Source organism: Mercurialis annua, linkage group LG5 (assembly GCF_937616625.2).
Source record: "Mercurialis annua linkage group LG5, ddMerAnnu1.2, whole genome shotgun sequence".
Classification (NCBI taxonomy): domain Eukaryota; kingdom Viridiplantae; phylum Streptophyta; class Magnoliopsida; order Malpighiales; family Euphorbiaceae; genus Mercurialis; species Mercurialis annua.
The window spans coordinates 23,294,362-23,304,479 of NC_065574.1; the positions used below are offsets into that span (position 1 = coordinate 23,294,362).

General features: G+C 33.1%; 1 long non-coding RNA gene across 1 annotated transcript; it reads left to right on the forward strand.

Annotated features, from left to right (window-relative positions):
• Positions 1 to 7,750: 7,750 nt before the first annotated feature.
• Positions 7,751 to 9,192, forward strand: LOC126680468 (uncharacterized). Its single transcript, XR_007641178.2, has 2 exons — positions 7,751 to 7,841; positions 8,968 to 9,192. It is a non-coding gene; the product is annotated as an uncharacterized LOC126680468 (long non-coding RNA).
• Positions 9,193 to 10,118: the final 926 nt, after the last annotated feature.

The window sequence follows — 10,118 nt, forward strand, 5'->3', positions numbered from 1 at the left end:
ACAAGTATTTAGTGTATCGTACACGACTACTATAAGAATAGGGCTTAGAGCCTACCAATATCTGGAGTTAAACTTATGCTACGTAAAGTATAATGATTGACGTATAAAAGGTTTGTATGGATTCATTTGAGTATGTGGCTTTAGATTTTAAATTCGAGATATGTGGCTTTAGATTTTAAATTCGAGGACGAATTTTTATAAGTAGGGGAGAATGCAATACCCCTTAATTTTAAGTAAATAGAATATGCCACAATGTCAAATTGGAGTAATCGGAATATTAAAAATAATATTTTGAGGGTTCGAATATTATGAAAAATATTCGAAAAGACTAAGTCTAATAATAAATGGATAATAGATAGGTTGGACTATTTAAAAATATTAATTTAAATCACGTGAAGTGATTTAATGAACCGAGAATACGCAAATTAATTTTAAGCGTAAATTTAATTTATGAGTGTTCCTAAAGGTTCATTGTAATTATAGAAGTTTAAAATTTTTTATTTTAATTTATAAGCTCTTCTTTAATCCCGATAAATCTCATTTATTAAAATTTAAATTCCCAATTTAAAAAAATAATTTATAAGTCCCGAGCGAATAATTTTAGTGTCAATATTCGCAAAATAAATTTAAGAAGCTATCGTCAGATTTTTATGAAATCTGGACATAGTTTTTATATTCAACGAAACTGATTCGGACCCAATAATTCTTCCGACATTTATTAAAAATAAAATATAAGTCCGTGAGAATAAAAATTATATTTTTATTCAATTTATATTTTATAGAATATTTGAGTAAAATTTCATAAAATTTGGACGTAGTGTATTTTTATCAGTTTGGACTGAGCGGGACCTCAGTTATCGTTAAAGATTTTTAGAAAATAAAATATAAGTCGGATACGAATAAAAATTATATTTTTATTCATTTTATATTTTATAAGATTGCTTGGTAAAATTTCACGAAATTATGAATTAGTTTCCGTTTTAGCTACGGACGACTAATTATGAAATTAGATTAAAGTGCATGATTGAGCTACTAGCAAATGGTACTTTGGCCATTATGTATATAAGATTGGCCACTTCAATTAATTTTGAAGCAGAAGCTTCATTCTTTAGCTTATTTCCTTTCTTCTTTGCTGCACCGATTTCTCAATTTTAACCCAAATTTCTTGGAGAGTTCGATTATCTACGAGATGGTAATCGTTATTTTGAATTCGGTTATATATTAAACGGTTAATAAACGAATATATAACGTTAACCGTATCGAATCGATCGTATTCATACCGGTTTAAAGTTTAAATTGCGGAATTGGATTAAATTAAATGTCGTATTGATGTTCAGACTGAAATTTGAGTTGAAGCAGGTCGGAATAACCCGGGGATGTGATCTCGTGGTTGTGCGCAAGCACAACCTAAGAAGGATGTGTGCACGCACAACCAACGGCTGTGCGGACGCACAGTCCGGGTTTTGCGGACGCACAATCCGTCGTAAGGGATATTTTCAGACAGTTTATCTAAATGGGTTCGGTTTGATCCGGTTTTATTAAATGCGTTCGATTTAATTGGTTTGATTCAATTAGTTCGTTTTATTCCGGTTCTTTCTAACCGATCTGTAAAGGATTTACGTGAATTATTAAAAAGTGGACTAATACGTTTAAAATATTTAAACGTTATAAAAAAAGATATTCGAATTATTAAAATGTTACGACGTTTTATTAAGTTATAGATTATTTTAACCTATTAAAAGAAAACGAGAGATAAAATATAAAGTAATTGGTTTATTAAAACGTTACGACGTTTTAATTAATTTATCAATCGATTAAATTGTTAAATAGAAAAAGGGATAATAAATTATATCTAATATAATTAGATATAATAAAATAGTGGTTTATAAACGAAAATTGTTAAAGTCTGTCGTTTTGTACGATAGGGATAAAGTTAGGAATTCGATGTCTGATATTATTTTGACATTTGAATTCTAAATAGATACGACGAGTAGTCGATCTGCCAAGTCAGAACACCAGGGTGTTTGACTAGTGGGCTAGCAGGAGCATACACTTTTAGGGAACACCGGTTCTGTGAGTTTTACTTTTGAATTTTTATATTTAAACTGTTTTTAAATAACAAATCGCACTAGTATTATTAACCATGAAAGATCCATTGGAACAAACTTCGTATTGGTTTTCAATAGGACTGTGTGATCACCAGTAATACGATAGATACGAGACTGTGTCTGATATAGAGGTCAGTTAATGTCATTGGGCGTTGAAAGTGCTAGCGACCGTGTAATACCCAAATATTTTAAAATATTTAAGTCGTGTCACGTGTCGTGATTTTCGATAAATTAAATTAAGAATGATTTAATTTAATTATATTGGGAATTTAGAATAATTTTTATTACGCGGTTTTACGGGAATTAAAGAAATAACTTCAAAAATTAATATAAAACAAATTATAAATCCCGAGATAATAATTATTTCGCCAAAGTCCGCGAAGTATTTTATAGTATTTATGGTAAAAGTTTCGAGTCAATCGGAGACCTTTTAAAATTTGGATGCGAATAGGTTTTGGGCTAAATTGCAATCTTTAAAAATTTCAAGGATCAAAGTACAAATTAGCCATTATATATATAAGATTCCTTTCAGATGAAGGATCCAGACCTTCATCATCTCTCTTCTTTCATTTTCGACGATACGGTTTCATCGCACGATCTCGTTTCTCATCCGTTTCTGACGTTCTATAGCTCGAAACGATCGTATATCTGTGGCGAATCACGGTAAGCTTGACGTTTTATCATTTGGATGGATGAATTTCTTGATATATCCAGTTAAAGTTTTAAGCCACGAAACGCTTTTATCGTTTTAACGATTATAGAATTGAATTATAGCGTTTTGAGCCTAGATTATGTGTTATCAGTGTGTTGGGAGCGTTTTTATGTCGAAAACATGTCGAATTTTTCCTCGGGGCGCGAAACCGTGGCTGTGCATCGCACAACTCAACTGTGCGAACGCACAGTCTGTGAAAGACTGTGCGATCGCACAGTCAAGTGTGCGATCGCACAGTCAAGTGTGCGAACGCACAGTCTACTGTGCGAGCGCACAGTCAGACGTGCGCCCGCACAATGTTTCGGCCTATCGTTTTATTTTTTTGGATCTCATTTTGTTTTCGCGTAGAGTTATCGGAATCGATCAGTTATCGATTAATTTAAGATTGTTTAACCTAACGAGGTTACTCAAGAATTGATTAACGAGAGATTTACGAATCGTAAATGAGTTAGATACCGTCTATCGGATTATACACGTGAAAAGCACGACGGTTAATTAATAAAGCATGTCGTGTCTCAAGTCTAGAGTCAATCTTAGAATAGAATTCTAATGTGAGTCAATTGTTTTAAATCGTTTTAGACCCGGCAAGACAAGAAGTAGCTGGACCAGGAGCTCGAGAAGCTTGACGTTTCTGAGCCCCGCCGTATTTTTGGATAACCGTTTTCAGTAAGTTTATATAATTTACTTTTAAAGTATTTAAATTAACAAATATTTTATATTTCTTTACATTGAATCGAATGCTTTTAATGTAATGTTTTGACATGAAATGCGTATATGATTGATTTGAAACCAGTATTGATCCGATGGAACGTGCTACCTATTGGGCGACAATAGGACTGCATGGTCACCAGTTTTGATTTAATACAGCTCTAGACTTGATTATGAATACGAATTTTGAATTTGCATATTTATGAATTCGATACGATCAAGCACTCGGTTACGGTGTAACCTGGAATCCCCGTATCTAGTGAGTTGGACTTACACTTTGGGATTAAGAGTCTGGTCGCGATCGACGTGGTAGAGTGTCAACACTCTCGGGTCGGACCATTTGGATCAATTTGATTTGACTATATATATGGTTGATATGTTTGATGATTAGGGTTTCATTCAGATCTTGTACTTGGCTGCATATGATTTAAATGCTACTGCAATATTTTACGTTTTACTTGAATACTTATTATTAATGTATGAACTCACTCAGTATATTCCCATATACTGACCCCTCACAGTTTTCTTCTCAGGTGAAAAGAATTTTTGAACCAGCGAACTTCTATCTTTCATCCAGAAGTCTGATATTTTAAAAAGTATGTAAAGAAACAGTACTTTACTCTTAGAGCTGCAGTAGATAGGTGTTTGTGCCTTTGTTGTGTCAAAGATTGTTTGTAATTATTACTCTGATGTTTTCAAACTTATGTTTGTATATATGACGCTTGCTGCATTATTATTGTCGTGATTGCCATAAGTTATGTATATCTGGCATGTTCTTAGCATGACACGTGTTTGAGTATGTCATGCATGATATTTGATTTTTGCGAAAAAATTTGTATTTACGTTTTTTTTGGCTTGCTACGGTTTCGGAGCTACCACTCCCATTCCCTAGCGCCAGTCTCGGCCCTGAGATTGGTTCGTGACAGACCGTGACTTAACAGTCTGAGACGACAGTAACGGTTACGGTCACAGGCAATACTATGATGGCATTTTCACGGTTACGGTCCAGACACCAGGCTTAGACGGCAGTGGTTCAGTTCACGGTGTAAGGTCCATGTTGTGTAGGTTGAGACCCATACAATAGTTTACTTGTAGGGTTTCATCTGGATCGACTAATTGGTAATATTTTACATATACAAATGTTTTATGTATTTTTGATTTGAATATTCAATTGTAAATTGTTGACTCACTCAAAAATATTTATATTTCTGACCCTTCCCAATGTTTACCTTTCAGGTTATCAAGGTTTGAGGTCGGATCAATGTCCACCATACCTCTAGAGCTGCAAATAGTTGGGTACATGAAGTCTGCCTTTCTGTTTACAGTAGTTCAAACTATTTTGATAAACTCTTATTGAACTACTATATATAATATATGTTTGAAAAGCTGCGTGTGTTCTAAAATTCTAACCAGTTGTTTGAGAGCTATACTAGTTTTATGTTTTTAGAATTTTAGGATTGTATGAGAAACACTGCAAGTACATCATATGAGATTGATGTTTGCGCTCTTGTTTCTTGAAATACAATAGGGGTTTGTAGAACCCAGTTTTCAGAAATGTGTTTTCGTTAAATGAGAAAAGGTGTTAATGATATTTTCTGAAAACAGATCATATGTGATATATGATCTTGAATTGCGATCGCGTTTTTAATAAAGGTGTTAAAGTATTTCTGCAACGAGGTTGCAAACCTTCTTATGTTTTAAAACGTGAAAAATTTATAAAGGTTTTTAGGCTTGCTACGTGTTTCGGAGCAACCACTCCCATTCTCTAGCGCCGGTCTCGGCTCGAGTTTCAGGTGGAAATTGGGTCGTGACAGTAGCTCAAATGGTATAAGCGCTGGACAATAAACTGTGAAGGTCGTGGGTTCATTTCCTTCTACAAACGCTCCCCCTCCCTAAATATAAAAAAAAACAATAATTTGTAAACAAATAATAATTTGTAAACAAATAATAATTTGATTTTATATATTACATAATTAATATTTTATATTTTAATATTTTCAATTTTATTAGTAATTATTTTCTAAATACAAAAATTATAATTAAATATAATATTCTCTTGGTTCAGCCACCGGGCCTCCCACCACCTCCACTGCCGCCGCTGCCGCCATCATCTCAACAGTTAACCCTATTTAAAAAAATATTCATAAATTTCAGATCTCACAACAACCATTCATAGTAAATCAAATTTCAGATCTCTCAGCTACAAAAATCGAAATAAATCAAACTTACCATGTATTCCAATGTTGAAGGCGGTGGTACCGTTCCTTAGTGAGGCGGAAACGCCGGATGTTTATTGGTTTGAACTGCAAAGAAGGCATCTGCCCGCTAGTTTGCTTAAGACGATGGTTGTTTTCTAGTTTGCAGAAGATGGTGGCTGTTTTCAAGTTCTGTAATACCCCGTATTTTTGGAAAAATATTTAATTGGATTAATTATATTATTTTAGCCTATGGGAGCTAAAATGAGGAGAATTTCCGTAAATGAGGCGGAAAATGTCGTTTGACGAAGGATTAATTTTAATAAAGTTGGACTGTAAATTAGATAAAATTAATTTGAATTAAAATTTATCTCGTATTTGAATATCGAGATAAGCATGTCGGGATTTAGTGGAAAATTTAAGAAAATTCCATTAAATCAAATTTATGACCCTAAGATGGATATTTATAATAATATCTGCAAGCTTTGGTTAATTGGGATATATTTTAAGAAAATCAAAAAAATTAATTAGAGTATTAGATTTTAATATGGTTTTAGGTGCGATAAATAGATAATACGGATAAAAACATAAATTTTAAGGATAAGGCAACAATTAATATTTTGGAATAAGAAAAGAAGTCTGTATAATCGATTAAAGTTTGGATTTAGCCCGAGAAATTTATCGACGTGCTTAATTAATAAATTACTGAATAAATAAATTAATAGGGATTCTAAATAACCAAAATAAATGGTATAGAGTCAAATTATAATAGGCTTAATTAACACTACAATCTACAAGTCCAAATAAACAATGAAATAAAATAAAAAGCCAAGCCCAACCCAATTCCCTTTAAGTGATAATTTAAAACCAAAGAGCAACACATTTGTCTTAGCCAAAAACCCAAAGAAATTTCCAGAGAAAGGAAAAGGAAGAAGTTTCATTTCTTCTTCTTTCCCAAGAAGGAATATTTTCCTACACCGTCCATTAAAACTTAAGGTTTGGGAATTCAAGCTTCTATTATTCATTATCTACCTCTAGCAACAATGAAATAACGTTACTATTTTCAATTTATTAAGTTATTATTATAAGTTGTAGATGGTGGGGTTTATGGAGTTAGTAAAGATTAATTGAATTGAAATTTAATTTGTTGTTAGAGTGCTTAATTATGAATAACAACTCTAAATTAGAAGGAATTAATGAAATTTATGTGAATTTTGTCAAATTGGTTTAAAATTAGTGATTTTTATATATTGCTGGAAATTTTTAATTGATGCTAAATTATGATTTTTGGAGAACCGGAGTTGGAGTCGGGCTAGGAGCGGAGAGTGGTGGCCGGAGAGAAGACCGGTCAGGCCATTCGGCCTGACAAGTCTGCTCGAGTTGAGCAGACTACGGTCTGCTCAACCAGAGCAGACATCGGTCTGCTCTCCTGAGCAGACCCGTGTCTGCTCAGCTATGAGCAGACCAGCTGGTCTGCTCACTAGGCAGACCAGCTGGTCGCTCCCAGACCCGTACGCCGCCGTGAATTTTCTTTTATTGGGACGTTTTTGGAAAAAAAATTAGAATTAAGATTGATTTTTGAAATAAAATAGAAATCAAAAAATAGAATTGATAAAGTTAGATAAATAAATTTTTGAAGTTGATTTTTAAATGAGTTATAGTTTAAGCTAAGTTCAAATACAAATGTTAAAGTATAATGGAAATCAAGCTTAAAAGTTAAACCTTGGATTAACTACGAACTTAAAATACAATTTAAGAAAAAATAGTTTATTTTAATGAAAGTTGTATTATAGTGAATCAACAATTGCCTAAGTGATAGGAAAATTTGAAAATTTAAAGTCGTAAATAAACGACTTGGTTAAATGTTATCCGAATTAGCTAGTTAGACATTAAGAAGGAAAGAGTAAAAGAAATGGACTTAGAACAAATTCAAGCTTGAACGCTTGAATATAAACGCGAAGTTTTAAAAATAAAGTAGTTTACGAAATAAGACGTTAATTTAGTATTTATTTATATTATAGATCGTACGGGTATTTGGATTGGAGAAATAGAGAATTTGGAGGATTAAATAACGGGCTATTTTATTGTGCTTTATGAAATTTGGATTAAGCGATCGAGGTGAGTTCGCGATTTACTTTCGAGTATTATTATTTTTATTTATAAATAGATACATGTATTTGATTGAATGTTTTAGTTTTAAACTTATATATTTGTTTATAGAACTCATATTGATTTTAATAGAGCTTCATTAAAATATTTTAAATAATAAGTTTATGACTTTTATTAATAGTTTATTTTATGCTATGAACGAATAAAATATATTACACTTTATTAAAGGTCGCATAAATTGAGTTTGAAATATATTGAAAAAGTTTGATACTAGACTTTGATTTTTATTATGGATAATGCGATTTATAGTTGATGATGGCTAGATCGTGAGATCGCCTTTGAAATAGCATTGTTTATTTGAAAAGAGCATGTATTATTTAGTTAATGCTCTTTATTCTTTTAAGACCTGTAAGCATGTATATTAGTATAGAGAATTTGAGAATTTTATTATAGTACTTGTTATTTTAATAGCTTCGCTATATGTATGTTTATTATAAGAACTATAAATCGTTTGTCTGGCGGATTTATATTTTAAACCCAATAAGTGATCAGGGGGAAACGAGCTACCTATTCGGCGCAATAGGCTGTATGATCACCAGTACTGATACGAGTCTAGGCGTCTATGGTCAATGATTTGAAATGATAAATTATGATTATCGATCGATTAATGGATAAGGAGGATAAAAAGAAATGTGATAGACACAAGGTAACTCGGTCGAACTATCTCGGGACCTGTGTCTAGTGGGTAACTCGGTCGAACTATCTCGGGACCCACAACTTGGGATTAAGTAGTGGCATGATGTAACTCGGTTGAACTATCTCGGGACTATGCCACGTGGTAGCGGGTAACTCGGTCGAACTATCTCGGGACCCGGCCACTCGGACGATATGATTCGAAAAACAGTGATCGTCGATTATGTCAAATAAGTCCGTAGCTCTTGGGTTTAGGGTTTCGAACGGATCCGATATTGGAAACTATTAATTATATTTTATGTTTATCATCGAGTATGTTTAATTGTAAGTTATCGATTGATCATAAAGCAAAGTATATTTTGTTGTTAATGCGACCTTATTTTTAAGTATAATACCGTTAGTAAATTGTGAACTCACTCAGCGTTGTCTGACCCCCCAACAGTGTTTTCTTTCAGGATTAACATATGACGATGTGGTCGAGCTTCCATTCGTTGTTTCAGAAGTCTCAGTTATGGGAGGTCTTATTCTTCTTAGAGCTGCAGTAGTCATGATAGTAGACCTAGCTAGTAGCAGACGATTTATGTTTATATTATGCCCTGCTAAAATGATGTATTTTGGAAAAATAAATTATCCAGGGATTTAATATATGGTTAATTGGTATTTTATACAGAGTTGTTTGTGTGTTTTCACAGGTGTGGTTTATTAAGTTTACAGGCGTTATATTGCCAATTTTTCGAAAATGGTTTTATTAAGTATTATAACGATTTTGAAAAGCAAAATTTTTTAGGTAAATTTAGGCTTGCTACGGGTTTCGGAACCAAAATTCCCATTCCCTAGCACCGGTCGCGGCCCTCGATTTTGGGTGGTGACAAAGGTGGTATCAGAGCAGTTGGTCCAGGATACCACTGCTTTGGATGAGTTTACCTAGAAAACTACTGCAGCATATAGGATTCGAGTCATGTCTTTTGCATGTTGTCTTCTATTTTCTATAGTTTCAACCTTCCTATTTAGGATATAAGCCACGATTTTTGTGTGATATTGCGTGCGAATTAAATAATTAGTATTTATGCGATTCGGTGATTAGGCTTATGTATGAAGTAGTATGTGGTACGGGGATGCTATGATAAGCATACGATATAAGCCTTAAGATATGTTTGATAGGAAGGCATGGATTTAAAGAGGTAGAAGGACTTACAAAGTTACAGAGTTAAGGCCTGGAGAACTTACGAAGTTAAAGGTTTATGATTTAAAGTTAATTGTTTAAACGGTTTTTAAAAGCATAATTGTGCCTAGACCCGAGATAGAAATGCATTGTTGCCACGACATGAATAGAACTGCATCACTACATACACATTAAATGGAAATAATAATAAATGGATTCATACATTAGTAGGACATGCATCATGCTCATTTGGCCCAGACATGAGGTAAGTTGTGGCAACTCTTTGGGGATGAGAGACGTCATCTCCCTAGAGCACAATTATGCAATCTTTAAAGGATTTGAATGTGATTTTTATAAAGGGTCATTTTCTCTGAATTGCAAAGATAATTGAATTTTTGTTTAAAAAGAGATTTGTTTTAAAACGTAAGTAT